This window comes from Zeugodacus cucurbitae, chromosome 5, assembly GCF_028554725.1.
Source record: "Zeugodacus cucurbitae isolate PBARC_wt_2022May chromosome 5, idZeuCucr1.2, whole genome shotgun sequence".
Classification (NCBI taxonomy): Eukaryota; Metazoa; Arthropoda; class Insecta; order Diptera; family Tephritidae; genus Zeugodacus; species Zeugodacus cucurbitae.
The window spans coordinates 44,053,582-44,078,209 of record NC_071670.1 but is presented as its reverse complement, the minus strand read 5'-3'; the positions used below and the strand labels follow the sequence as shown (position 1 = coordinate 44,078,209).

Here is a 24,628-nt window from a genome sequence, read left to right as displayed (position 1 = left end):
ATACCGAATTTCATTCGAATCGGTCGAGTAGTTCCTGAGATATGGTTTTTGACCCATAAGTGGGCGATGCCACGCCCATTTTGTAAAAAAATCTCAGTGCAGCTCCCTTCTGCTATTATTTATGTGAAATTTAGTGTTTCTGACGTTTTTCGTTAGTGAATTAACTCACTTTTAGTAATTTTCAACCTAACCTTTGTATGGGAGGTGGGTGGTTATTATCCGATTTCAACTATTTTCATGGTGTGTGGTGGGGTACGTAGGAGAACCGATTGCAGAAAGTTTGGTTTATATAGCTTTATTGGTTTGCGAGGTATAACCGATTTGGGGGCGGGGCCCATTTCCCATCCCAATTGCATCCAAATATGCCCCTTCATAGTGCGATCCTTTATTCCAAATTTTACTTTTATAACTTTATTTATGGCTTAGTTATGACATTTTATAGGTTTTTGGTTTGACAGACGGACAGACAGACATCCGGATTTCAACTCGTCTCGTCACCCTGATCATTTTGATATATATAACGCCATATCTAAATCATTTATTTCTTGGTGACACAAACAAACGTTATGTGCACAAAACTATAATACTCTCTTAGCAACTTTTGTTGCGAGATTATAAAAATTAGCCACAGGCACTGAGGTCCTAATTGTACTAATTGGTCAATAAACAGGTTAAGTAATATTAGGTTAGATTCGAATGCTGTTCCCTAAAATTAAATTAAGGACAGTCCTTTGTGATGCCAAAAGATTTATCCCCTCACTTAAATTTAACAATCGACAAAGCGTCTAGAAACTACCACAAATTAGCGGAGGTTTTTTGCTTCTATATCCGCTAATTTAAGAGGATGACAAAAAAATTGCTATCCAAGAACTTTTGCCTAGATCTCGCAAAGGCCGGGCATTCCAAAAGGAAAAGATTTTACCTCATACTCCTTCAAGCAGCTTCTGCAGCTAGTTTCCGGTAAAATTTTTAGTTTGACCGCGTGAGTCCCGATGGGACAATGGCCAGTTATAACTGCTATGACTAGGGAAAGATTAACCTTATTGAGTTCCCTTGAGCTCTAGCGACAGAACAGATGCTAGTGACTGTCCAGCGCTTACTTAGTTCAGCTGAAACCTATTCAACCAGCAGCGAATTGTAAAAGTATAGTGGTGCTCCTACTTGTTCCCATTCTAATGTAAGTGAGATCGACGTGCCTAGCCTAACATCATCAGTCTTTCAATTTCCTGCGATTCCGCTGTGGCCAGGCACCCAAACTAGTCTGATTATGAAGTGTTCCGTTGGAATTTATAGCGAGGACTGGCGTTCTTTCACCAGCGATCTCAATGCTAGTCCTCAATAACCTTAGTATGATCACATCATAAATCGTTCCTTTGTTTCATTTTTCATCGTATAGTTTTTTTATAGTTTTTGCTGCAATTAGAGGAGGATGCGAAATATGGGATGTAACATATGTATGTGGACGAGATTTTTAAGAATATTGCTTTACTTTTTGTAAAGGTTCATTTCTCTTGGTTAAAAATAATTTGTAGTTCCATGACTTAATTGTATGTTTCATTTTTCTCGCGTAATAGACGTATACCCTGAAGTAAGATATCTCATAGTATCTTTGTAGGCAGAAGAGATTAGACGAAGACTATTTTAATATTGTCATTCTATATAATATATTTTAATTTTTCCTTATCTTTCACTTTAAGGATTAATCAAATTTCGATGAATTGAAGCTTAGTAAAAGCTAATACTGAGCTTCATAAGCCGATTAAGGAAACTCGATGATTGACAAAACAATTTTGTATTCAATGGATGTAAAAACATAAAAATGAACTAACATACTAATCTACAGGCAACCTGATATATCTGTATATGCTGTTTCAAGGGTAAGTCCTAACAAATATTATTTCATACCACTCAAATTTCACCCAAACTGTGCTATTATCTCAATAATTTAAGCACATATTTGTTTTGATAACTCTGATTCGATATCTTGAAAGTAAACCACCCATTTCGTACCTCATATAAATAATTATATGTGCATTTCTGCTTTTGTTTATATTTCTTATTCACTATTATTTTATGCATTTCGGTAAATGTGAAATAAAAGGTTGATATAGTGCCGTTACTATGCAACGAAAATTCGTTCATACTTTTCTTGTTCGTAGTACCGTTACATTAAGAATGTATTTGTGAATTATTGTATAGTAAATATTTATATGTGCAAAATCAATCTAGCTAATTTTTCTTACTGATAGTGTCACAACAAAATCTTTTTCGTTAAAATTTTGTTTGCAAAATTATTATTTTTAATTTTTCCAATTTTAATAAAATTCAGTTTCTCAAAGACACCTCCATGGCACCTAAACCACCACTCAAAAAAGGCACAATAAAGCACATTTGAGGTTTGCAAATAAATACCAATTCTGGGCCGTTGAGTGATAGAATGCAGTCTTTAGAGACCAAACAAAATTAAATGTGGTCGGCCCAGATCATTGCAATAAATCTTGGAGAGATTCGCAGCAGGAACGACGATCCTGCTACAAGCGATGGTTTGGAAGCGATACCTTGCTTCCATGGGCTGCATTCTGCTGCCATGGAAAGCCATCTACATTTTTTATATCCGCTCAAATGAATGCAAATATTTATGTAGATCTTTTGGACAGCGAGTTAAGAAAATCTGCTGTCAATATTTATGGCATATAACTTGAAATATCAGCAGGATTACGCTTCGATCCACACGAAGAAAATCTGTATCGCCCAGAAAATTCCCGTATTTCAATGTGCGACATTGAGTTCTAACCTAAATCATATTGAGGATCTCTGGGAGGTCCTCTCTGCTCTGCTCCTGTTTTCCAAAACTGAAAGCAGAGTGTGACAGTAAGTCACCTTAAATTAGCCATAAAGCAAGAATTGGTCAATATATGCATAACTATTCTATAGTCATTAATCACATTTAATTATGTCACATTTAATTATGTGATTAAGCAGCTTAATTTAGTTTTAAAATATAAGGACAATGCTACTGACAATTAAAATAAACATTTCTTTCAGTTAAATTCAAATGTATAGGATTTATTGATAAAAATAGTAAAATTCACATATAAATCTTTACTATTGGTAAAAATAGTAAAATGCACATATAAATATTTACTATTATAGTTAAAAAAAATTTTTGAAATTTGTTAATTTTTTTCTTTTTTATATCCGAGTATATAAAGGGTGATTTTTTAAGAGCTTGATAACTTTTTAAAAAAAAAAATCTCATCGGTTCTTTATTTGAAACGTTAGATTGGTTCATGACATTTACTTTTTGAAGATAATTTCATTTAAATGTTGACCGCGGCTGCGTCTTAGGTGGTCCATTCGGAAAGTCCAATTTTGGGCAACTTTTTCGAGCATTTCGGCCGGAATAGCCCGAATTTCTTCGGAAATGTTGTCTTCCAAAGCTGGAATAGTTGCTGGCTTATTTCTGTAGACTTTAGACTTGACGTAGCCCCACAAAAAATAGTCTAAAGGCGTTAAATCGCATGATCTTGGTGGCCAACTTACGGGTCCATTTCTTGAGATGAATTGTTCTCCGAAGTTTTCCCTCAAAATGGCCATAGAATCGCGAGCTGTGTGGCATGTAGCGCCATCTTGTTGAAACCACATGTCAACCAAGTTCAGTTCTTCCATTTTTGGCAACAAAAAGTTTGTTAGCATCGAACGATAGCGATCGCCATTCACCGTAACGTTGCGTCCAACAGCATCTTTGAAAAAATACGGTCCAATGATTCCACCAGCGTACAAACCACACCAAACAGTGCATTTTTCGGGATGCATGGGCAGTTCTTGAACGGCTTCTGGTTGCTCTTCACCCCAAATGCGGCAATTTTGCTTATTTACGTAGCCATTCAACCAGAAATGAGCCTCATCGCTGAACAAAATTTGTCGATAAACACATTTCGAACCGAACACTGATTTTGGTAATAAAATTCAATGATTTGCAAGCGTTGCTCGTTAGTAAGTCTATTCATGATGAAATGTCAAAGCATACTGAGCATCTTTCTCTTTGACACCATGTCTGAAATCCCACGTGATCTGTCAAATACTAATGCATGAAAATCCTAACCTCAAAAAAATCACCCGTTATTAATAATAACAAAATGCACATATAAATCTTTACTATTGGTAAAAATAGTAAAATGCACACATAAATATTTACTATTATAGTTAAAAAAAATTTTGAAATTTGTTAATTTTTTCTTTTTTATATCCGAGTATATATTAATAATAACAAACCTGCATCATAAATATTTTGCAGTTTTGTAAACATTTATTTTTTTGTTTTTTCAAAAAGTATATAAATATTTGTATTAGTCATGTGACATTTTTTGAATATTTCATTTGACTCTCAACTATTTTATGATTTAGTCGGATCGCATTCAAACCATAGATTGTGCCATACAATTGTTGGCAGCTGTAAATTGCATTGTTGGCATTCGATTCAGTTGTTCAAAACTGCAAAAGCATGCGCTCGCCACTTATGTACGTTATGTACGAATACAAATGTTTGCATCCACGAGTATGTATGTGTGTGTGTCCATGTCATGCACACATTCGCCTAATCAGCCAGACCTTATTAAGCGGCCAAGTGGAAAACACAGAGCGTTGCATGCAGCATAACCAAGCAATTGTGGCACAGCAACTGATTAGAATGCGCGTTTGCACAGCTGGGGAGACATGTTGCTGTCACAATCAGTGTCAGCTGTGCACACACACACACAGCCACATAATGGATGACTACATAAGTAGCTTTGGAATACTTGTGTGTGTGGGTGTGTTTGTGATTGTCATAGTGTTTTTCGCATTAAAAGCATTTGTGTATTGGAAAATAGCAACGCCAATACTAATTTGCGATATTTCCACGAAAAATTCATTAGCAGCGGAAAAACACATCAAACAGCAACGAATAAACGAATGTTCGTATTTATATATATAATAATAAGTAATGCGTGCAAAAGTGTTTGCCTTGTAGAGAAATCGGGTAAATAACTAAGTTCCCGGAAGTTGTTGATGTCGTATAAAATGTGACTTTACTATAGTAACTAGAGTTCTTAGTATAAACAATTAAATATTTTAGTGCTGATTCGTTTGAATTTCTGTTGGATCTGTAAATTCTTTGAATAGTACTCTGATTAACTCATTCGAGATGGAAAGATTAACAGCTTGAAATTAGATAGCAAGGTGTCATATTATAAGAATCAGTTTAAGAGTTTAATTATAGCCGTGGCAGCTTTCACTCTTGCGTGAAATTTCATATGTCACAAACCACTTGAGTCTGTGATATCCGTCACACTCACTTAATCCAGTTCAACAATCATCAAACCTCAACTTAAACCCATTGTTTAACAATAAGCATTTATAAAGAACTATCTTTCTTAAATAAGGATCTCAGTCCATCCATCTGTCAACAGTATCCTAATACCAAGGTTTGGAAAACAGTTATTATTGTCCCGTGTATGTAATCCAGCTATTCAGATATAAAGCGTTTTTCAATATGTATCGTCAATCATTATGTATGGAACTCGATTCATTTTGCAGGGCCACGCTTACAGAAGTCCAATTTCGAGGGTTTTCAAGCATAAATCGGCCGATACTGCTGTAATCTAACGTTCGATATTCGTATGAAGTTCATCAATCGTCGCTGACTTGTTGGCATAGACCATAGACTTGACGTAGTTCCACAGGAAATAGTATAACGGCGTCAAATCACACGACTGAGGCGGCTAATTGACTGGGCCATTTCGTGAGATTGCACGTTCACCGTACTTGGTTTTGAATAAATCGATTGTGACATTCGCTGTGTGACTTGTGGCGTCTTCCTGTTCGAACAATATACTGTCCAAGTCCATATCATCCATTTCGGTTCAAAAAATATTCGGTTATCATTCAGCGGTAGCGATTTCCCATTCACAGTAACGTGTAGGTCTTGATCATCACGGTGGAAGCACGGCCCAATGACGCCGCCGGCCCATAAATCGTACCAAACCGTAATTCTTTCGCGATGCAATGGTGACTCATGGCGTATGTGAGGATTGCTGCCTGACCAATAACGCTTATTTCGTTTATTGACGATGCCATTCAGCCAGCAATGAGCCTCATCATAAATTGAATGTAGAGCTCTTAAAGTTGTGGCTACTGACTCCGAATTTCGGAAGAAAATTTTAATAATTTCGACTCGTTATTGGAACGTATATCTTTCCATGATGAAATGGCAAACATTACTGAAGAGAAATGTTAAAAGAGCGTAGTTTTACTTTTGTAGCGTCCCTTTTGAAAACCCCTTTATATCTTAATAGAATTATGAGCTATAGAGAGTTTGCAGTCGATCCTCAGCACCCTATATACCAATTAAAGAGATATCCGTCTTCCAGGGTTTCTCATGCATTATATATCGGTCAAAATTCTGAATATATTAATCAAATTATGAACAATCCGTATCTATGGATTAAATCGGTGCATTGCACTTTGTCCTCATTCCGGCTGACTTGAAAAATAATATCTCACATACTTATAGAGAGAGAGATGTTACATCAAAAAATTTTAAATTATTTTATTGTTATAGCGAAAAAGGCATTTGCAAAAAGTAAAAGAGACGAGAATATATGAGAGTAGGGTGGCCATCTAATAACTAATGTGTTAAAAGAAGTACAGCAAAGTATATATTTAAAATAGGGTAAGGTTTGACAACTTTTTTTTCATTTTTTTATTTTTCCATCAACATCTCAAAAATATTGTGTTAAAGTTTTAGGTCATTCGGAGAAAAACTAATGAAGTTACAGCAGGTTGAATAACGGTACCTCCAGCTACCTGCGCTGAGTGTACAAAACTTTGAATCGATTTTCCCAAATATGTCATTTTTTAAGTCGGTGACCAGCCTAAAAAAAAAAAAAAAAAACTTCTGCATCGATCGTTTTGAAATTTTGAACAAATATTCTACATATATATAGCTCTCGAATGACGTCGAGTTTTTCCAAAAAATTTAATTACTAACAATTTTACAATAACAAATAGGTCGATTTTTTCGTCTATAATCGTCATTTTGGCTTGAAAATGGTACCAAAAATTGAGAAATTAAAAAAAAAAACTCGACGTCAATTGAAAGATAAACTAATAAACTAAAGAAAGCATTTTGATTTTTTGGTTTCGGATGATCCAGCGATGCTGTAGGCTGGCCACCGCACAAACACTTCTTTTCGAGGTGCCTGCAGAGATCGACCATAAATCCGTTATTCCTCGCTATTTTTCGATAAAACTTTTTTTTAAGCATCCTTCAAATGTTGTACTTTCATATAATAATAAGTAAAATAAACCTGCAGCAATAATTTTTTCTAAAAAAATTCATAAAAATGGCCAAAAAAACCTTACCCAACCAAAACCCGCCCCCAAAAGGGTTTTTGAATAGATACTAAATCGGATATATTCTTGATAGAGTTGCCATTTTTTTTTAAATAATAAAATTTTTTATAATAATTAGAAGCAACATTGTAGTAGCTACAATTTCAAGAAGAAGATGGCTGAGATTGCGTGCTGTTCTCGTCTTATAAAATGAGAGACGCATTTCAAAATTATATCTTCAAATATAGTATTTCTGATATTGCAAGATATCTTACAAAATCATTAAGCTCTACGGAGCAACCGAAAACATACAGAATTCTTCATTAATTCACCATATATGTAGAGGAGGATGATCATCTCGTGAATTGGTATATATGTACATATGATATACATTAGCTATATAATTACATGAAAATACACTAATTGGCAGTACTAAACCCCCAAAAATTCCTTTCCTGCTCCTAACGGGTACGCACTAGTGTCCTCATTACAAAATACTACGTGATTATGTATTAGTCTGAGTGCGTGTGTGTGCGTCAATAAAATGCTTTGCAATTAGTTTGATTGGCTGAAACCAAGGATATCCATTTGATTGTACAATTTCAACCGTCGGCTCTAATGTTCTAACATAAGCCTGCAGCATTTTGTGCCTGCTACTAATTAGATGCATGAATTCAATGTCGATTGCGATAACAATACACAATGATACACAATGCATTATTCACATTATTCACTAATTACATGCGTGCCATTTACATAGAATAACAAGCGCAGAGAGAGAGAGAGAGAGAGGGGCGAATATATACATACATATGTATGTATATAGAGCACTTAAATACTTTATATTTACTATAATGCATGAAGTTTGTTAAAAGCATTTACTTTTTAGGTTATAATTTGTCAATTCTCTTCAAAAACAAGCCATTAAAAGCATTTTCTCTCTTGCTTTTATCACTTCAAATCCCTTTGTTTATTTGTCATGCCATGAAATGTCATCAAATCAATTACTTAACATTTTGATAGGCAAGATTTGCCAAAGCTTTGTGCAACCAAATAAGGATTTATGCTCAAACACACACACATACACATAAACACTCGTCTGAGAATACTAATTTACAAACAGAAAGCCATCTAGTGTCTCCATTGTCTCGGTTTATGACTTCCCACTGTTGTTGCCACACATGTTGTAATTCATATTTGTTCAGTAATTAATGCTGCCAAATCTGTAAGTTGATGAAGTTTAAGTCATAAATCTTCATATAGTACACAACCAGACAGCAAATGTGCCCATTTACATACATACATACATATGTACATATTTACTATTATGTGTATATATGTATATATAGCGATTTGTTTACATACGAATTGTAACAGTTATATAACAGAGTTACTGATTAAATTGCTGTGGGAGTATGCTGTATTTGATTGTCGAGCTATAAGTTATAATAGAAAACAAGAAATGTGTATAAGTACAGCGTAGACGTGAAATTTAGCCACAATTGGTGGTATTCCAAATGATAATTAATTTTTATTATATTTTCCGATTTTAAATAAGGTTTTCTCCAATGTTAAACTTAATGCTAGGCATTGGACTGTAAAATAAGAAGCATAGCAGCATCTGTATATCCAACCTTATAGCGATAGAAAGCCGATGAAACATATTAGGTGTACATAAGAAGACTATCTTATGAGATTTTAAATTAGCTCAACGTCTGTGAAACATTCACTCGAAAGCTTTTTAAGAATATCTATCAAAAAAGATACCCAAATAATAGTACATATGTGTCTTCAAATCGCCCAGTATAAAGTGCTAATTCAAAACACCTCAGTTTAGGTTTGAGAGTCATTTGTTATTGTCTTAACGTAAAACTCCAGAAGCAGATAGCTAATAGTTTGTCCATTTAGTGAAAACATGCACTTACTGTGCCTCCGATCCCAAGTAGAAGTTATAGTAGATTGAAAATATATAAGACAACTTTCAATATAAATTCCGCATTGAATTTATTTTATAATGGAATACTATAGTCTAACCACGCTACAGGCTGGGAGATGTATTTATCTTTGTTTGCCCGAAATTTATAACCCTAATTAATGTTCTATTAGTTTTAAGTTTCGAAGGGCTGATATAATTCCGCTCGGAAATATACTCAATGATTCAATATTTCCATCCATTAGAAAATAGTTATTCGATAGTTTTAGATATTACCCACGCTGGTTTTACTCTTTTGCTGCAGAGACCACCAGAATATATACTCTTTACCGATTATAAAACGCCTCTAAATTTTAAAGTTACAACCTTGGCTCTCCACAAATCAAATATCTTTTCTGATATTCTATGTTCTTCAATGCTTTATAAAAATTGTTACTGTGATCGGATTTAGTTCATATGCGCCGTTTCGTTCGATAATCTGTTTCCATCTAGATGACAACTTCATAATACCCCCCTCCTTATTTGCGAAGAAATCAGACATCCACTTTTCACAATCCTCTTTTGAGTTCAACTTTACACCACCGAAGGCGTTCGCCATGGACAGGAACAGGTGGTAATCACTTGCCGCTATGTCCGGGCTATATAGTGGATGCGATCAGAGCTCCCGTAGCTTCTGACGAGTCATAAACGAAGTGTGTGTGGTCTGGCGTTGTCCTGGTGGAACACTACACCCTTCCTGTTGGCCAATTCTGGACACTGCCTGCTGTGTGCTTCAAGCGGTCCAATTGTTCGCAGTAGATGGTTGAATTAAGCGTCTGGTCATATGGGAGCAGCTCATAGTGTATGATTCCCTTCCACTCCCACCAAACGACTTGTCCACTGTTTGGGACGATTCACCGGCCTTCGACCACGGCCATTTTCGCTTAATATTTTCTTATGTGATTAATTTTTCGTTGCCAGTCACTATCCGCTTCAAAAATGAGTCGAGCTCGTTCCGTTTCAGCAGCATATCGCTGGAGTTGATTCGGTCCAGAAGGTTTTTTTGTGTCAAATCTTGCGACACCCAGACATCAAGTATCCAGCATTCTGCAGATGATTTAAAATGGTTTGATGACTAACTCCCATCTCGTGGGGGATGTCTCGAGCTGCCACATGCCGGTTTAACTCAATGTTTTCCATGATTTGATCGGTATTCGTCGCCACAAGTTTTCCACCGGCTGGCTTATCCATGGTGTCGTTTTCACCCGCTCAGAATCGACGAAACCATTCCTCCGCAATTCGAAATGATAGGTTTCTCTAGCGGATTTGCCTTTAACGAATTTCGGCGTTAGTGAACTCATGTTTACACGTCTATAACTGTTGAACGCAATATCCAAACTAAACATGCATAGTGTCGTTTTGTAGGTTATGAAACGACCTTTCAAAGAGCGCTTTATGTATAGCCGCGAAATTCAAAAGACAAAAAGGCGGAAGGGAGATATTTGACAACCTAATATTAAGTAAGATCCTTACATTAAACCTTAATAAATTATTCATATTCCGTATTTCAGGTGTATTTATATAGATATGACCACTACTGGGAGTCTCTTTAATTATTTTTGATGCAAAAAAAATGTAAATCTCATATAGCACGACCTCAGCTAAACATTACTTATCTACCATTATTTTTTAGTAACTATGCATAAATTATTGATTGATTTTCTTAGCAATACTTCCTTTGAATTTCAAACATCCTTCCAAAGATAGAGGTTTCGGCCATCTTGATATCTCTGATTCTATAATGACCATATGGATACCTCCGGCCATATAAAGAAAATTATATTTATTCTTGTCTTCCCGTGAGCTAAGCTGGGTTTCTTGTATCATCTCTTTTATTTATTATTTTTGTCTGTATTTGACAATTATACCTATTTTTGTCGGGTTTACAATTCGTATATATCATATCAGTCTCGTTAGAACTGTTATAGAATTTTTATATGAATTTTTGAGATCTACTTTCTTATTTAAAATTTAAGGAAACTAAATTTACTATATACAGCTGCGGAGAAAGTGTGATCTACAATTAAACCAACAACCATGATTTCTAATATTCTAACTCGTCTAGAAGAAATATACCCAGATTTCAATATATTCAATCCTATTAAATTTTAGCGCTTTGAGTACACAGCATTATTTGAACACCTTAAGCGTTTCCCCAGCACACAAAAGTTTATTTATTTATCGGCTCTTATCGCTTTAAACAGTTATGACTTTGTGTTTCGAGTGCTGCAATAGAATATTTCATACCTCCATCACTTGATTTATTAGTGGTGGTGACCAAAACAATTCAACTATCCTATTCAAATACAAACTCAACATTTTTTTTAGTCAGCCAGCCACAGTCTTACTCTCAGTTCTATATATATTTCATGAGCTTCATCAATCATTGCTGCGGTCTTTGGCAAACTTGCCACACTTAACTTGATCCCTTTCATGTTCAACAATGTCGGCGAAGAATCCCACAAATATTTGTATATACATATACGTTTGCAATACTATAATATTTTATATGCGTTGAGGCGCACAGATGCAACATGTGAACGGACCACAGATAACGCATAAATATATATACATATACACACGTACAGATATGTGCAAGGCTGATGTGTGCACTTTAGATTACGGACAATATTTGAGTTGACTTCTGAAGTATGACTTTGGCCAATAAGTGAAATACGAATGGACCAAATGCAGTACATATACATATATACAGCTATGAACCTAAGTGTGTGTGTCCTGGTGTGCATTGGAGAAACACAGATAAACATTTATCTATTACCAACGGTCCGAGAGTCGAGAGTCGAGGCAAATATTGTGTTTTGGGCAGCAGCTGATGGACAGTTGCAATGACACTAACCACAACAACAACAAGCAATAGCAATAGCAAAAACAAAGCAAAACTTATGGACTGAAGCAGAGGCAATCAATAAACCCAAAACAACGTTCATACTTGTAGCTATTTCAGAAATGATTGAATGAATGCATGAATGCTTAAACATGAACACGGACATGTAGCTACCAGTCGGTCCATGGAACCAGCATCGAAATTGAAAGCATGACTAAGGCGTTTCGGACACCAACAACAGCAGCAGCAATGCCCCTAAAACACACACACACAAACATACGGGCACTATTGCAAAGAGAACTAGAAAAAGAAACAAATCAGTATTTGCTAGAACACAGCAGTGTGGGTTCAAATGCGTAGAGGAGTAGGAGGGGGTGCCAGTTTAGCCCGCTGCAAGAATCAATTTAACTTGTGAAAACAGAGTGCACACGTCCGTCCGCGCTGAATCGTTGTCAGCGAAAAAAAAAATCCGCAATTTCATTGTTTGCATACGTTTAATACACTTCAATCCGAAATCAACCTTGAGCAGTTTTCCCAGTTTCAATTGCTTTTGATAGCCGTGTGTTTTGTGCGCGCAACGCCAGTGTATTGATAAAAGTCAAGCGCTTAGCGGTTGGGAATACACAGCTTGGGTTTATACACACTCACAGTGCCTCGGTGGTGTGGCCATTGTGCAAGCGCTTAGCATTTGACTGAAAGAAGGAATTATTTTGCGTGATGAATATGCGTCCATTCAGCCGGAACGCCAGCAAGCCAGTAAACAAAAAAATACATTTTGATTTTAATGAAACTTCTCGATGGCAGCAGATTTTGATTTTGATCCAAAGTTCTTTCACATTTTGACAGTTTTTTTTTTTGGACAGCGTGATGTCATTGCATGCAAAAAATTAATTCTACCAAGGGCGTTCACCATGGACAGGAACAGGTGGTAATCACTTGACGCTATGTCCGTGCTATAAGGTGGATGCGATAAAACCTCACATCCGAGCTCCCGTAGCTTCTGACGAGTCATCAACGAAGTGTGTGGTCTGGTGTTGTCCTGGTGGAACACTACACCCTTCCTGTTGGCCAATTCTGGACACTTCTGGTCGTTCGCCTGCTACAAGCGGTCCAGTTGTTTGCAGTAGAAGGTCGATGATTCCCTTCCAATCCCACCAAACACACAGCAAAACCCTCCTGGCCGTCAATCCCGGCTTGGTCACTGTTTGTGACGATTCACCGTCCTTCGACCACGACCGTTTTCACTTGATATTGTCGTATGTGATCCATTTTTCGTCGTCAGTCACCATCCGCTTCAAAAATGGGTCGAGTTCGTTCCGTTTCAGCAGCATATCGCAGGCGTTGATTCGGTTCAGTAGGTTTTTTTGCGTCAAATTATGCGGCACCCAAACATTAAGCTTTTTTGTGTATCCAGCCTTCTGTAGATGGCTTAAAATGGTTTGTTGACTAACTCTCAACTCCTGGGCAAAGGTCCATAAAGATATTTTTCTTCATTTATTAAGATCTTGTGTTAGTCCCTTGCTTTGATTCCAACTTTTTTTTGGACCTTTTCTATTTCGATGTCTCTAAATTTGTTCTTCAGGTTAGAGCGAATGGTTCTTTTCTTCGGTTACCTTGTAGATTCCAGTCGTTAGCATTCCGGGTGATTGTATCTGATTCTCGTTTCAGAACAAGAAATGAGAAAAATCTTTATCCGAACATTAATACTTATTTACTAAGATCCTTGAAGATTTTTGCGATTTACTCATACCATCTACAAGGCAACAGTGCCAAATTTCACACGTTGCTGAAATACTGTTGATTAATAGTATAAATAACCGTATAGAAAAGTCCATTGGAAATTCTGTCGAAATAGATCTCAGAATCGCTTTTTATTTTGAACACAGATTTATCTGAAAGTTTTTAATAAGACTTTCGCTATAAATAATTTATTTATTATAAAATATGTGACTAAGGTCAATAGATGTCTAGCATTTAAGACCGTATGTGTTCCAATTATATAAAGTATATATATATATATATATATATATATTTGGCGTAGGAACCGCTTTAAGCGATTATAGCCGAATCCACCAGAGCGCGCCACTAATTCCTCCTTTTTGCTTTTTGGCGCCAACTGGAAACACCAAGTGAAGCCAGGTCACTTTGCACTTGGTCTTTCCACCGGAGTGGAGGTCGTCCTCTTCCGCGGCTTCCTCCAGCGGGTACTGCATCGAATACTTTCAAAGCTGGAGTGTTTTCTTCCATCCGTACAACATGACCTAGCCAGCGTAGCCGCTGTCTTTTTATTCGCTGAACTATGTCAATGTCGTCGTATAAATCGTACAGCTCATCGTTCCATCGTCTGCGGTATTCGCCGTTGCCAATGTTTAGAGGACCATAAATCTTGCGCAAAACCTTTCTCTCGAAAAGAGTCGTCTCATCGGATGTTGTCATCGTCCACGCTTCAGCGCCATACATCAGGACGGGAATAATGAGCGACTTATAGAGTTTGATTTTGGTTCGTCGAGAGAGGACTTTACTTTTCAATTGCCTACTCAGTCCAAAGTAGCACCAGTTGACAAGAGTGATTCTGCGCTGGATTTCGAGGCTGACATTGTTGGTGTTGTTGATGCTGGTTCCCAGATAAACGAAATTATCTACAACTTCAAAGTTATGACTGTCAACAGTGACGTGGGAGCCAAGACGCGAGTGCGCTGACTGTTTGTTTGATGACAGGAGATATTTCGTCTTGTCCTCATTCACCACCAGACCCATACGCTTCGCTTCTTTATCTAGTCTGGAAAACGCAGAACAAACGGCGCGGTTGTTGCTTCCGATGATATCAATATCATCGGCATACGCCAGGAGCTGTACACTCTTGTAGAAGATTGTACCCTCTCTATTTAGTTCTGCAGCTCGTATTATTTTTTCCAGCAATAGATTAAAGAAGTTGCACGATAGTGAGTCACCCTGTCTGAAGCCTCGTTTGGTATCGAACGGCTCGGAGAGGTCCTTCCCGATCCTGACGGAGCTTTTGGTGTTGCTCAACGTCAGCTTACATAGCCGTATTAGTTTTGCAGGGATACCAAATTCAGACATCGCGGCATAAAGGCAGCTCCTTTTCGTGCTATCGAAGGCACGAAAAATTTCGAAAAAGCACACGCATTGCATCATATCCTTTCCGCTGTTGCCGACAACTTTTGGCTTATGAGTATTTATTTGTTTACATATACATACATATATATGTAAGTACACTTATATAAACACTTGTGCAATTGAAGCCTTCTCCATTCAGTCATGTACGCATGTACATACATTGCCACTTGATTTTTACTCAAATATTGAACCGACAACAACAACAAATACAATAAGCAATACCACTAATTAAAGTGAAGTAAATTCTTATCGCCTTTAATGCGCCATTCAAGCGGTTTTTACTTGGAAATTGGTCGGCCGTGTAATTCCGATGAGTGGTTGATGGCTTAATAACGGTACCATAATATTTATGCGGTTATTGTGTGCGTGCGGCTCGACGCAATTTTTTCACTTCTCATTTTCCATGTTTTTTTTTGTTTTATCTGTGTGTCCTTTTGCCTTGTTATTGTTGTGATTGCCACAAGCGTGCAATTATTATTAATTATATACACATTTAAGTAAATACACTGTTGCCACATAAATTTGCATAAATTGAATTTTGTTTACATACCTACATATACATACGCGACTTTTGCCTTATTTCGTTTGCATTTTTTTTTTTTTTTTTTTTTTTTTTGTATTTTTTTTTTGCCGCTCACATCACTGCGTCCAATAATGACGGAGCAAAGTGATTATTTTAAATTATGCGTAAGGTCATTCATTAATTGGTATTGTTGCGAAATTGCGGTGTCTCTCTCTGCGTGTGTGTGTAGGTATGTGAGTTCATTCTTTGTCAAAATAAAAATAATTTTGTGTGCGCGTGTTTCTTTAAATTATGCAAATAATGATAAGCACACAGATATTGAAATTAATTGGAATTACGGCCATTTGCCATTTAGGCTTTTATCACAATTTATAATATTAAAAATGCATTAATTATAATAATTAATAAACGCGTTGGACAAAAGGGTCTTTATAATAAAAGCAGCGGCTCAGAAATTATCTCTCACAGTTTATAAATATGCATTCAGCTGTAAAATTGTATGAAAAATTAACACAAAATTATGTATAATAATTGTTTATTAAACAGCCATTCCATTAAACAGAAAAACTACGCCGGCAGACGCTTTAGAATAAAGTTAAGTTTGTATGGCAGCTATATGCTAGAGTGAACCGATCTGAACAATTTTTTTGGATATTAAATTATTTCTATAAACAATAACTCACACCAAATTTCGTGAAGATATGTAGTGAAATGCGTAAATTTTCCATACAAGCCCTTGATCCCGATCGTTCAGTTTGTATGGCAGCTATATGCTATAGTGAACCGATCTCAACAATTTTTTCGAAGATTAAATTATATCTATGAACAATAACTCACACCAAATTTCGTGAAGATATGTAGTAAAATGCGGAAGTTTTCCATACAAGCCCTTGATCCCGATCGTTCGGTTTGTATGGCAGCTATATGCTATAGTGAATCGATCTGAACAATTTTTTCGGAGATTAAATTATTTCTATGAACAATAACTCACACCAAATTTCGTGAAGATACCACGTTAAATGTCAAAATTTTCCATACAAGCCCTTGATTCCGATCGTTCAGTTTGTATGGCAGCTATATGCTATAGTGAATCGATCTGAACAATTTTTTCGAAGATTAAATTATATCTATGAACAATAACTCACACCAAATTTCGTGAAGATATGTAGTAAAATGCGGAAGTTTTCCATACAAGCCCTTGATTCCGATCGTTCGGTTTGTATGGCAGCTATACGCTATAGTGAATCGATCTGAACAATTTTTTCGGAGATTAAATTATTTCTATGAACAATAACTCACACCAAATTTCGTGAAGATACCACGTTAAATGTCAAAATTTTCCATACAAGCCCTTGATTCCGATCGTTCAGTTTGTATGGCAGCTATATGCTATAGTGAATCGATCTGAACAATTTTTTCGAAGATTAAATTATATCTATGAACAATAACTCACACCAAATTTCGTGAAGATATGTAGTAAAATGCGGAAGTTTTCCATACAAGCCCTTGATTCCGATCGTTCGGTTTGTATGGCAGCTATATGCTATAGTGAATCGATCTGAACAATTTTTTCGGAGATTAAATTATTTCTATGAACAATAACTCACACCAAATTTCGTGAAGATACCACGTTAAATGTCAAAATTTTCCATACAAGCCCTTGATTCCGATCGTTCAGTTTGTATGGCAGCTATATGCTATAGTGAATCGATCTGAACAATTTTTTCGGAGATTAAATTATTTCTATGAACAATAACTCACACCAAATTTCGTGAAGATATGTAGTAAAATGCGGAAGTTTTCCATACAAGCCATTGATTCCGATCGTTCGGTTTGTATGGCAGCTATATGCTATAGTGAATCGATCTGAACAATTTTTTCGGAGATTAAATTATTTCTATGAACAATAACTCACACCAAATTTCGTGAAGATATGTAGTGAAATGCGGAAGTTTTGCGTCTTCCGTTCGTTCGCTGAGCATGCGTGATACTCCCAACTGGCGAGTAATGTACTGTAAGAGCATACACACTCTCTATCTAATAATAATCTTTGTGACCTCAGAAGACTTGCAGTTTCCAATAATTTTACCCTAAACCTTGTCCCATATGAGTCTTGGAAAATAGCTTGGGAAATGTACTCTTTGTATGACAGTAAACTGTGTGACATGACATTGCTAATGATGTCGCAATGACCCGGTACCCATATGAGTTTAGTGAAATATCTTAAAGAGATCGATATAGAGGTTCTTGTAAACTTCAACTAGTTTCGAATGAGCTCCAGACCTGATATCGTTGTTCATACTTCTGTGAAGAAAACTACAAATTCAGTAAAACCGCCGTTTCGTAATACTAACCAACTCTCTTCGAAAAATATGCTAAAAAAACTGGTCGAAATATCTGAAACTAGAGCTGTTAGAAAGTCCGCGATAGCAGACTTCAAACCAATTTTTCCATTCGAAGACTCTCACTTTTCTCCTCCGCCAGTAACACGCACTCCCCACAGTACTAAAATTTGCTACTACGATGGCCAACTCGACCTTACACGAACTTGAGAATATCCATATCTCATAAGGAAAAAAGTGTATTCATCGTTTTTCGAAGTTAGTCTCAAAATTAGAAATATGTGGTTTCGAAGTTCGAAAAAATATTTAAAAAAATATTATTAATTACTGGATATAACTACTTAAAAATCCCAAATATTGTTATAATGTAAATTTTCTGCTTATTCAATGGTTTATAAAACTCCAACTCTATTTTTATAATATTTTTATTTTTTTATTTTTTTTCGAAGATTAAAAACTTTGATCCAGTTTTTGGATTATTTAGTAGCTATATCATGTAAGTTATAATAATGTTTTTAAAAAGTCCTTTTTCGAAATTCAAATCCAAATATTCGATTTTGCAGCCAACTTCGATTTTTTTTATTTTTTGACACAATCTCCTAGAAAAAATTAGTTTGGCCTAACAACCAGAAAAAGTCGTATTTGCTGCAGTGTTATTATATAATTTCTATAAATATTTATGTCTATCACAATTTAATAAAACAATTTTGTTGCAAGATATTAAATACCAACCTCCGGTTAACATGAAATCTCTTAACAAGCTCATAAAATATTAAAGTGTCTTTTTTTGTTGTTTATGCACACAACTAAACCGTTAGTCAAAAGCATTGCATTATCAGCGCCTGAAACCTGATTTCCACCCTCCCAGCAATTCAACGCCTCTGTTGCGCTGAACGAGCGCTTTGCTAAATTTAATTAAATAATAAATATTGAACCTTGTTAAACGAAGCGCAACAACTCAAAGCAGCTTGATTGGCGAGATGGGCCACCCATCCGCTTGAGCAGCTGGTGATGGGGCAGATAACAATTTTCATTTTGTTGAGAGTTTAATAAAGCATTGTGCGCTGCTACAACGGCCCCACTGAATAGGCCCCATTTTATTGAGGTCGTACAGTAGTGAAAGTAATAAAGGGGTTCTCACTATGTAGTTCTACGTCTTTATTGTAGTATTTAAAAATTTGGGAACGTTTTTTTTTTGTTATTTTATGCACATAATTTGGGGATTAGTGTCAGGGTGTCGTGTAGTTACAAGGTTTTGCGATCTAAAAATTGACCTTTAAGGAATTATGAAAATTAGTATATTGATATATCGATGGATTCCTATAAATATATGCTGGAAATACTATTCTAAATATATGTGCTTTTTGCTAAGGCTTTGAGGTCCCAGAAGTTAGAACCCATAGTGTCTAAGGTTTTAAGACGAATAGGCAGACCTAACAATATCTGCCCGGTCTTTTCTTCGAATAGTAGTAAAGACGTATCCCATAACAAGTATATGAGTTATAGATAACGGAAAGTTATAAATAATTGATCAAGTTTTTCTCTAAAATAAAACTTCTTAATCATCATCAATTTGACACTACAACCGGGTGCCAGTTTTGGCCGCGTACATAAGCCTTCTCCAGTCGTCTCTGCATTGCGCACGACGGCGGCAGTTGGGGAGTTCAAGCCGCACCAGGTCCACATCCACTTGATCTTTCCACCAGAGCTCCGGTCGTCGTCTTCTTCGTCGGCCGCCAGTGGGTACCGTATCGTATATTTTACGTTGCGCTGAAGTGTTTTCTTCCATTCGGGCGATATGGCCAAGCCAGCGGAACCGCTGTATGTTTATGCGCCGCACTATGTCCAAATCGCCGAAGAGCTCATTGCTCACTTCAATCCAACCAACGTCCACACGTAGCTGGCCATAAATCCTTCGGAGGACTTTTTCTCGAACGATCCTAAGGAAAGAAGTGCTCATCGTCCATGTTTCCGCGCCATACATCAAGACGGGATGGATGAGTGACGTATAGAGCGTCAATTTGGTTTTTGCGATAGAGGGCTCTGCTTTTCATATTGAATATTTATAATGGCCTTAAGTAGAAATTTTCCCTTCTTTGACGCAAATCTTCTACTCAAGATTATAGAGGAGCCCTTCCGTGGGGTATTTTCAGAGCTGGAGGGTGTGCAACCATTCGGAGAACAACCCTTAGCCATCGTGTTCGCTTAATTTTGATTCGTTACTTTTAACCTCGTTACGGCGCTCATATAACTCATTATCCGAGATAAGAGATTTCCAACTTTTTAAGTAAATATATTATTCATAGTCAGAACCTTGCTTCTTCATACACTCTATCGAAAGCAGAGCTAAAGTCAAAATAATTCAGGTCGGTTATATAAATATCCTTAGCATATGTAAGTCATTTTACGATTCTATAAAAACACTACAAACAAGCTCTTCGTAATTTCTTCAATAATTTGGTGGCTGTTAATTTTCGAAGTTTGCAGTCATTCTGCTGAGTATATTCTAGAGTAGTACCACCTTTTGTAGGCTCAGTTTTATGATGCTTTCAAAAGACTATACATAAGTACCAATCAGTAGGACTATGGTACTTCCAACCAAATAGTATGTGATGAGTTGTTTGGATGCTATCTAAGAACATCTATGCGCCAGGCTTGTATAACTCGTAACTCTGTTCTTCAGAGTTAGGTGAATGACACATCATTATTTAATTTTCCTTTCTTCGTTTGGAGTCTCTTTTTTCTATTAAAGAAATCGAAAAATCTCTTAAGGGGATAGGGGTAGTCAGAGACACGAAAAAATTAGAATTTTCTGAAATTTTTTTGTGCTGTTAAATCATATTATTTTACAAAAGTAATAATAGGGCATTATTACACAATGTTTTGACTTGAAGTCACGAAAATTTGAAAAAAAAAATATAATTTCCAAAGTTTAGCTGTTCCCAGTTCCAACGAAAGGTCTTTGCGGTGACAATGAAAAGTCCTTGGGGATTTATCTAAAATCAATCGTGTACGAAAAATTAGTTTTATAAATAGATAATCCTGGGCCTGATCGAAGCTTTTTTCCAAAAATTAACAAAACGACGGCCTCAAGTAATTTTTTTCTAGATATTCGGGGAAAAAATCAACAACAGGCTTGGTCTTAAAATATTTTAATTTTTGTAAAATAAGCTTCGATCAGGCCCAGTATGTATTCTACAAGCTGTATAAATTTCTTTAAAATACAGGTACAGTTGTCACCAGTACAAAGAACATAGTTTTGAGAAAAACGCATTTAAAGTTTCACACAAGCTTTTTGAAGTGCCCGAGCGCACTTTGCTATTTGTCGAATAACTCGAAAAGTAATTATCGGATCAACTTCAAATTTTTAGGGAATATTTTTAAGAGATTACACTTAACGAAAAGGATTTTTTGAAAATCCTGCCTACTCCTTAATAAAACAAACGCATCCAACTTCAAGCCATTGAAACGATTGCTGCTATTGTGAAACCCTTTCAAATGCCTTGCAAACTATACCATTTAACTGCAATGATAATATAATATATAGTAAATAGCACAAACAAGTACTTACAGACTTACATAGGTACATATGTTAGAGTATTTGAGATATGTCTATAGTATGTACCGATTAAATTCTTGTAACTACAGCCATAGATAATAAGTATTGAGTGGGAATGTGCGGAGGAATGCAGAAATGAGCTTTCACAATCACGGAGTGTGAAGCAGTAGGTATGTGAGCAAGTAACTGTGTACTTGTGTTTGGCAGTGTGTCTATGTAAATATGCCTGCCAATATATGGCAGTCTTAAGCACATAGATTATAGGTATTTTTATACGAAATAAGTTCTATTAAAACGCACAAGCTTAGCGCTAGCTTAGTTAGGGGTTAGCCGCCTACACTTTCTTAACCACTCAACCCTCCTCCGGTCAAAGGGGGTGGCACGCTCGAACAGCGCACAGCTGCTTGTCACCGCCACACGTAAACAACTTCAGGCAAAGAGAAAAGGCAATAACAAGCCTAGCGAATTTTCCTGCATTAAGGCAAAGAAAAAATGTGGCTCAATGCCGTAGGCAGTTGGTGACAAACAAAAGGCTGGTAAAAGCGAAACAGGGGGAAAAAACAGCGAGAAGACAACGGCAAAATAAAAGTGAAAAAGTAGTAAGTGGTGAGAGGAGAGAGTCGGGGCGACAGGCGCGCATAAGCCACGTCGTGGGTGGCAGCAGGCAGTGTTTTTTTCGTGCCGCCGAACGTGCTCCGATTGTCGAATGATTTACGGTCAACCATATTAGCCGCAAATAGCTGCAGTAGCGGCAGCAACAGCGGCTGTGGCGATGGCGGCGGCGGCGGCGGAATCAAACAAATACATGATAAGCGCAACAACATACTTGGAAGCCAACAAAACAATGGCAATCAAACCAAAGCAGCATGTACGACTAAGCAGCAACAGCCCGACAGCCCCAGCCAGCCATCCAACAGAATTTATGCATGTGGCAAACAATATGTGCGCGTTGCTATGTGTTTATCATTGTTGTTGCTTAACCACGGCAGGCACACAGTTAGCTAGCTCAGCTCAGCTAGCTTGTAGTAGGTTTTGAATCGAAAAGTGGTAATTTATTTCACTTCACCACCACAACTGACAGCCAAGGGCATAACCTGCTGCTGCTGTTGCTACACCTACGACACGTGTGTTGTTATAGTTGTTGCTGTTGTTGTATTTGTTGTTGTTGCTATCTAACTACATACTTCCCATTTGAAATAGATTGCCGTTAAGTCGACTAACTAAATATTCCCGTTGCGCGTATTACACACACTTAGAGACAGAAATCGGTCGTGAATGCGACGTGGCGTCGGCTTATGACAGTGGAGAGGGTGGAGGGTGGCTCGAAACGAAGCAAAAAAAACGCTTGAATCAGTTGGTTGTAGTCAGGCGACTGCCTATTAGTGTTGGCATCAATGGAGCCATTGCAACTCACAACTGTCGCATTTGTTTATATTTATTGACCACATCATCGCCCGCTGGCTGTTGTATTGTTGTTGTCGTTGGTCTGGTCGGTAGTGGGTCACGAGTGCGGGGTGCTGTGCTGTTTGTGCTCACGCATAAATTACAACAGAGCGGACAGTGTTGCGCATCACTGCATTGTCAATGTGCTTTTTTATACCCCTGTGTAATTTTTTGTAATGGGTAGAATGGTTTTGTGAATTGATAATAATAATATTTGGAAATCTTAATTGATACTCATATAATCCAAATGACACTTCAAATCTAAAAGAATAATAGTAAAGGTGTCTGCCTGACAATAGGGAACGGTTACACCTGTAAACGTAATTTTGTACATTTTTTGGGGGTCTGACATTAATTTGACCGCAGTTACTCCCGTAATACTTTATTCCATTCACCGTTTGGGGTCTGAAATCCGTTTGATAGTAACCATCTGATATCAGTCTCTCACCTATTTGACAGTTGTCTTCTGACAAGAATCTGACACTGCCATCTGACATCTATTTGAGAGCTGTTATCTGACATCCGTTTGACAGTTGACATTTTACAGCCATTTAACAGCTGTCATCGGACATAAATCTGACGTCCGTTTGAACTCTGAAATCTGACAATCATATGACTTTCATTTAACAGCTGCCATCCGACGCCGGTTTGAAAGTTGACACACCCGATATACTTAGTTTCATTCAGCTTTTGGGATCTGAAATCCATTTGACAGTTGCCATCTGATATCAATCTCACACATATTTGACAGCTGACGTCTGACAACCAACTAACACCCAACAGTCATCTGTCATCCGTTTGACAGTTGACATTTTACATCCATTTAACAGCAGTCATCGGACATAAATCTGAAGTCTTTTTGAACTCTGACATCTGACGACGATATGACATTTATTTGACAGCTGTCATCTGACATCCGTCTGAAAATTGTCATCTGACAATATGCCGTCTGACATCCATCATAGACACGATAAAAACAATGAATATATGAATGTCATTCCAGCTAATAGAAATGTTACAATCCACCAATCGACTTGATGAATTCAACCTCTACCAATACATAAGAGTAACATCATAATAAAATTGTCTGTCCTCATTTCACCTTATAAAATAGCATAATTACCTAAACTTCGATTCCACCCGCACCTAATATGCCCTTATAGTGTTTTTCAGTTCCACCACATTGCGATGCCTCAGAATTTTATCATCTGATTATTTTCTATTTCCACTTCTATTTGATTTTATTCATTTTTTTCTTGCTAATTTTCTTATAAATATTTTTCTGCTTCTACTTTCGCAATGTCCTTTCGTACTATCAGTCTGTTTTTTTGTCTGTGCTTTGTTTTTTATCATTGCTTAAAAACAAACAAAAAATTGTCGTGCTTAGGGTGCCATGGCGTATGCGCAACTTTACTGTGGGCGAGGTCGTATG

The 24,628-nt window shown here is 36.8% G+C and overlaps 1 protein-coding gene across 1 annotated transcript in view; it reads left to right on the top strand.

The window, feature by feature from the left end:
• The window catches only part of LOC105213764 (protein-tyrosine sulfotransferase), a 142,131-nt gene that overhangs the window by 79,884 nt on the left and 37,619 nt on the right, over positions 1–24,628 (top strand). The window contains exon 7 of the transcript XR_008471157.1: positions 1,698–1,877. The gene's annotated coding sequence lies outside the window, so the exon portion shown is untranslated. The remainder of the gene's footprint in view (positions 1–1,697; positions 1,878–24,628) is intronic.